Source organism: Arachis hypogaea, chromosome 19 (assembly GCF_003086295.3).
Source record: "Arachis hypogaea cultivar Tifrunner chromosome 19, arahy.Tifrunner.gnm2.J5K5, whole genome shotgun sequence".
NCBI classification, from domain to species: domain Eukaryota; kingdom Viridiplantae; phylum Streptophyta; class Magnoliopsida; order Fabales; family Fabaceae; genus Arachis; species Arachis hypogaea.
The window spans coordinates 69,228,582-69,234,703 of NC_092054.1; the positions used below are offsets into that span (position 1 = coordinate 69,228,582).

The window sequence follows — 6,122 nt, forward strand, 5'->3', positions numbered from 1 at the left end:
TATGAGCCACGTTAACTCCCACGTTAACTTAGTTAACGTGGAAGCTAACGTGGAGGGAAGGATGATGAGCCAACGTTAGTGACACTCACCTTTGTCACTAACGTTGGAGATGGCTATCATCACCACGTTAGAAGCCACATTAACTTAGTTAACGTGGATTCTAACGTGGGGAGTAGGGGCATCTTGGAACGTTAGTGACATAGGTAAGTGTCACTAACGTTCTCGAAGGATTGGCAAGCTTACGTTAAGAGCCACGTTAACTAAGTTAACGTGGACTCTAACGTAGGGGAAGGGAGGACTCTCAACATTATTGAAAAAGGTGAGTCCCAATAACGTGTGCGAAGGACCAAGAGGCAACGTTAGTGGTCAAGCTGGTGCCACTAACGTTGAAGTTAACGTGGATCATCCCTGGGTTAGGAACGTTAGTGAAAAAGGTGATTGTCACTAATGTTCTTGAGTCAACACTCTCACTTAACGTTAACACCACTAACGTCCTGAGCTAAACACCCTGCCTACTTCACACTTTCTCTCTGCAAGTAAAGCTAAGCCCATTGAAGACGGTAACTGCTTCAAACTCAAGATCCAAAGGCCCATATCCAAGACTTGAAGAACCAACTAGAAGATCAGAAGAGTAGTATATATAGGGGTAGTTTTGAATTAGATCAGTAGAGCCTTTTGGGGGGGGTTGGAAATTGGAGAACTACCCTCTGTATAATTTTACTTTCTCTCCACTTCTAGTCTACTTTTCATAATGTATTTTCCATCTCTGTTTTCCAATTCCAGAGCTATGAACAACTAAACCCCTTTCATTGGGTTAGGGAGCTCTGTTGTAATTTGATGGATCAATATTAGTTTTCATTACTCTTCTTTTATCTTTTCTCTTGATTTTACTAGAAAGCTTTCAATCTTCATCCAATTGGGTAGTTATCTTGGAAAAGAAGCTATTCATACTTGGATCTCTTCTGAACCTTGGAAGAGGAATGAAGAGATCATGCTAGAAATACTTTCTCATGTTGGACCAAATTGGGGTTGGAAGGATATGGTGACTATAATTCTACCAACACTTGATTTGGGAATGCATGTGGTATAATCAGTGACCATACTTCATCTCTTCTTATGAGCAATTGACCAAGGAATTGGCTATTGATCAAGATTTGAGAGATTAAATTACAAGGAATTGTAATTCGATCACTTAAGATTGCCAAGGAGATCAATGAACGCATTGATTGAGGAAGAGATGAAAATGAACTTGATCCGGAGAATGCAACATCTCCTAAACCCAATGAATTCCCCATTCTGATCTTACCCATTCTCTTTAATTTCTACAATTTTCTTTTATGAGCATTTTCCCCATTCCCATTTACAATTCTGTAATTTACTTTTCGCCATTTATTTTCAGCTCTTTACTTCCAGCATTTACATTTTCTGCTATTTACTTTCCCGCCATTTAATTTTCTGCAACTCTCAAACCAAATTCTGCTTCGCTCAACTAGAACATTCCTCTAATTGAAGTTGCTTGACCAATCAATCCCTGTGGGATTCGACCTCACTCTATTGTGAGTTTTTACTTGACGACAATTCGGTATACTTGCCGAAGGAAAATTGTTGAGAGACAAGTTTCCGTGTATCAAGTTTATGGCGCCGTTGCCGGGGATTGATTTTGTATCAACAATGATTAAATTGGAGGATCACTAGATTGAGAATTTTTCTTTTGTTTGATTTAAATTTCTGTTTGAGTAATTTACTTTCAGTTTTAGTTATTTTCTTCCCTTTACCCCCTACTCCTCTTTCTTCGTTATTTACAATTCAGTTTACTAACCCACTAACTGTTCGATATATTGCATCACTCACACTAACAGCATTTCTAACAAGAATACTTTCTGCATCTATCTCCTTGCTTGTGCCTTGTTGGTTGTATGACAAGGGCTTCAACTTCTTTTGATTCTGAACCTGAGAGGACCTTCCTTAGATTAAGGAGGGAAGCAAGAGGAAAGAGAGTAGTTGGTGCTAAGGAAGAGGAGAAGTCCTTTGAACCAGATATGGATGAGAATATGGAGAACCATCATGAAGAAGAGGCTCACAACCATGGCCGAGAAGGTCCAGCACATCAGGCTGGGCAAGAGAGAAGGGTTCTGGGTTCTTACATCAATCCAAACCCAGGAAATTACGGAAGTAGCATCCAAAGACCAACCATACATGCCAACAACTTTGAACTAAAGCCACAGCTCATCACCCTTGTTCAGAACAATTGTTCATTCGGAGGAGGCATCCAAGAAGACCCCAATCAACATCTAACCACCTTCCTAAGGATATGTGATACTGTGAAGTCTAATGGTGTTCATCCGGACACCTATAGACTACTCTTATTTCCCTTCTCACTCAAGGACAAGGCATCTAAATGGCTAGAGTCCTTTCCAAAGGAGAGTTTAGCAACCTGGGAAGAGGTGGTGAACAAGTTCTTGGCAAGATTCTATCCTCTTCAACAGATCAACAGGCTGAGAGCTGAGGTGCAAACCTTCAGGCAGCAAGATGGTGAGACTCTATATGAAGCATGGGAGAGGTTTAAGGACCTGACAAGAAGGTGTCCACCAGATATATTCAATGAATGGGTGCAGCTACATATTTTCTATGAAGGCATTTCTTATGAATCAAAGAAGGCAGTAGATCATTCATCCGGGGGATCTCTGAACAAGAAGAAGACCATTGAAGAAGCCATAGATGTCATTGAGACTGTAGCTGAGAATGACTACTTCTATGCTTCCGAAAGAGGCAACACTAGAGGAGTGATGGAGCTAAATAATGTAGATGTACTGCTGGCCCAAAACAAGCTCATTACCAAGCATTTAGCTGACCTAACCAAGAAGATGGAGAGGAACTAAGTAGCAGCAATCACCACCTCATCAGCAACCCAAGAAGGAGTGAATGCAGAGCCAGAGGATGAGCAAGAACAAGCCAACTACATTGGAAACTCACCCAGGCAGACCCATGGTCCATATTCCAAGACCTACAATCCTGGTTGGAGGAATCACCCAAACTTTGGGTGGGGAAATCAATAAGATCAAAGCCAAGACCAGAGACGTCACAACCCCAACAACCATGCAGTTCACTAACATTCCACACAAAGATCATATCAACACCACCCTAACAACACCTCTCCACATCAATACCAAAACCAAAACAACCCTTCTCATCACTCCAATCCCAACCCACCAACATCTGATGACAGACTCTCCAGAATTGAGACTCCACTTGAGGGCATATGCAAAGAGATTCAAGATAATAAGGTATTCAAGGAGGAGGTGCGAGCCAATATCAAGAATCAAGGAGACACCATCAATAGGCTGGAATTTCAAGTGGGATACCTCTCCGAGCAGATTCCCAAACCTACTGATAGCTTCCCAAGTGACAGAGAAAAATCTGAGAGGTAAAGCAAAGAAAGTCAGATGAGAAGATTGCAAGATGGTCACTATAAGCAATAAGGAGACTGAGGAAGAGCTGAACAACCCATTAGAACAACAAGAAGATACTTCAGCAGGAAAGCAGGGGGAGAATCATCAAGAAACCACAATTACACAGAAGGAGCTGACACAGAAAGAGCTACCGAGACTCTATGCACCCTTTCCCCAATTACTAAATGGCTGTGTAGAGAAAAGACTATACTCAAGATTTCTTGACATGTTTACATCTCTCCATGTAAACATACCATTCATCAAGGCCCTCCAACAAATGCCCTTATACATTAAGTATATGAAGGAGCTACTGACCAAGAAAAACTCACTCAAGGGAGGACAAACAATAGTGATGAATAAGGAGTGCAGTGCTCTCATTCAACTAGAGCTGCCTACAAAGAGGAAGGACCCAGGAAGTTTCTACATCCCCTGTGCCATAGGAGAAACAATGTTTGATAAAGGACTCTGTGATTTGGGAGCAAGCATCAACTTAATGCCTTTATCCCTTGTGAAGAGGCTGCAGATCAATGAGATAATACCCACAGATGTAGTTATCAGGCTGGCTGACAAAACTCAAAAACAAGCAGTAGGAGTGGTTGAAAATGTGCTGGTGAAGGTTGGAAAATACTTCCTTCCCACAGACTTTGTCATCTTGGACATGGAAGAGAGTCACCTCCACCCAATCATATTGGGAAGACCATTCCTAGCTACAGCCAGAGCACTTATAGATGTGGAGCGAGGGGAGCTAATTTTGAGGATTCATGATGAACAACTCACTTTCAATGTTTTCAAGCCCTCACAAGAAATAGATCAGGAGAACAAAGAACCAAGCAAAGATCACAGTGAGATACTGATAGAAGACATAAGCACTGAAGCACAACCAGCACATCTGGGAACCGCCTTAGTTGATGAACAAGGCAATCAGTAGCTGTCACAGCTCAAGGAAAATCAGGAGGAACCTAAACCACCAGAGTTATATGAGGCTAGCAACAAAATCTCCCTGGAAGAGGAGGTCACAAAGAGCAAGGCAACATCAAAAGGGACAAAGAAGAAGGTACCAAGGAGGTGGAGGAACAAGAAGATTCCTACAGAGGACTTCTCTCCAGGGGATAAAGTAATCTCAGCTTACTTCCCAGCCATTCCCCCTGATCTCCCTACCATCCCATCTCAGCTACCTAAAGTTTTTACCATCAACAGAGTTCTCTCCCTAGAACATGTGGAGATCCTTGATGAAGCCAATGGAGATAGATTTACTGCAAGTGGGGAGGATTTAAAGCACTACCAGCCACCCTGACAAAGGAAAAAAAAAACGTCAAGCTAGTGACGCTAAAGAAGCGCTTCATGGGAGGCAACCCATGTTTTACATGCTTTTAGAAGAGTTAATAATGCAAGGTTCATGAACTCCAAACCAACCCTGACATACACTTGAATGAATCCTTTTATACAGCATATAGTAAAGAACAAGTTTGGTGTTCAAGGCATACTAAGAGAGCATAATTGTGATGTTACTCTTAGAGCCCTGAACAAAAATCTTACATCACATGGCCACAAACTATGTTTGGTGTCACCCATGGTGTCACCAATGTTGCATACACGGACACATTCAGTTAATCAGTTGGTTGGCATTCATGAATACTACTTAGTTAGTTATAAACAAGAACTATAAAAAAAAGTGGCAGTTGCTTCCATTTTTTTTATTTTGCCGCCACTATTCACACAATCAATAATTACATCTTTTTTTTTCTTTTCTTGTTTTGTAGGAAAATTGATGACAATTGAAAGGAAGATTTGGCCACCACAAAAGGAGAGTATTTCACACGTGTCTCAAGGGAAAATGTATTGGGAAATGTTGCCATGTAAAAATTGAAAGAATGAGACCCTTGGAGACCGAACCAATCTCCTTCAAAAAGATGAGGATCCTTGTGCTCACCCCATGCTAAACCCCATCCGTTCATCACACAACCACTCCATCAATCCAAACCTTTCATTCACTTACCACTTCCCTATATAAGTGAATCCTAATCCATACTTCCCTTCACATTCCAATTCCCATTCCTCACACTACACACCTTCGGCATCAAAACTCCTTCATCACACCTTGTCCTAACCAACCGAATTCCTCATCTCTCCATACCTTCCATCCTCTTCACATATCAACCCAAACTCATGGCATCATCAAGCTCCAAAAGGGAAAAGAGGAAAGAACCAGTGGAAAGCATTCCTTTTGATGAGAGCAGATTCAAAACTGCATTCCATGAACTCAAATTTGAACGGATAAAGCTCAAGAAGATACTGCCTGAGTTAACATTCCAAATTGACGAGGATGAGTGCCCACAGATTCGAGAGAAGATTGAACAAAGGGGTTGGCAAAGACTGACGAACCCGGAGGGGAAGATAAATGCAAACCTCATCAAAGAGTTCTATGCAAATGTGGTCAGAGAAGACAAAACCAAGGCCCCCCACCTTCAAAAGTTACGTAAGAGGGAGAGGTGGACTTCAGCCCCAATGCTATAACAAGAACTCTTCAGTTGAAATCACCACATTTTAATGAGCTTGGTTATCAAGCAAGAGTAAGCAAGAGCCCTGACGATGATGAACTCGAACAAATTGTGAATGACATATGTGTTATAGGAGCTGACTGGAAAAGGTATGTGGATAAGAGACCCAGGTTCA

The 6,122-nt window shown here is 41.6% G+C and overlaps 1 non-coding gene across 1 annotated transcript; it reads right to left on the reverse strand.

Annotated features, from left to right (window-relative positions):
* Positions 1–2,492: 2,492 nt before the first annotated feature.
* On the reverse strand, positions 2,493–2,599 carry LOC112781511 (small nucleolar RNA R71). Its single transcript, XR_003192286.1, has one exon. It is a non-coding gene; the product is annotated as a small nucleolar RNA R71 (small nucleolar RNA).
* Between the last annotated feature and the right edge of the window lie 3,523 nt (positions 2,600–6,122).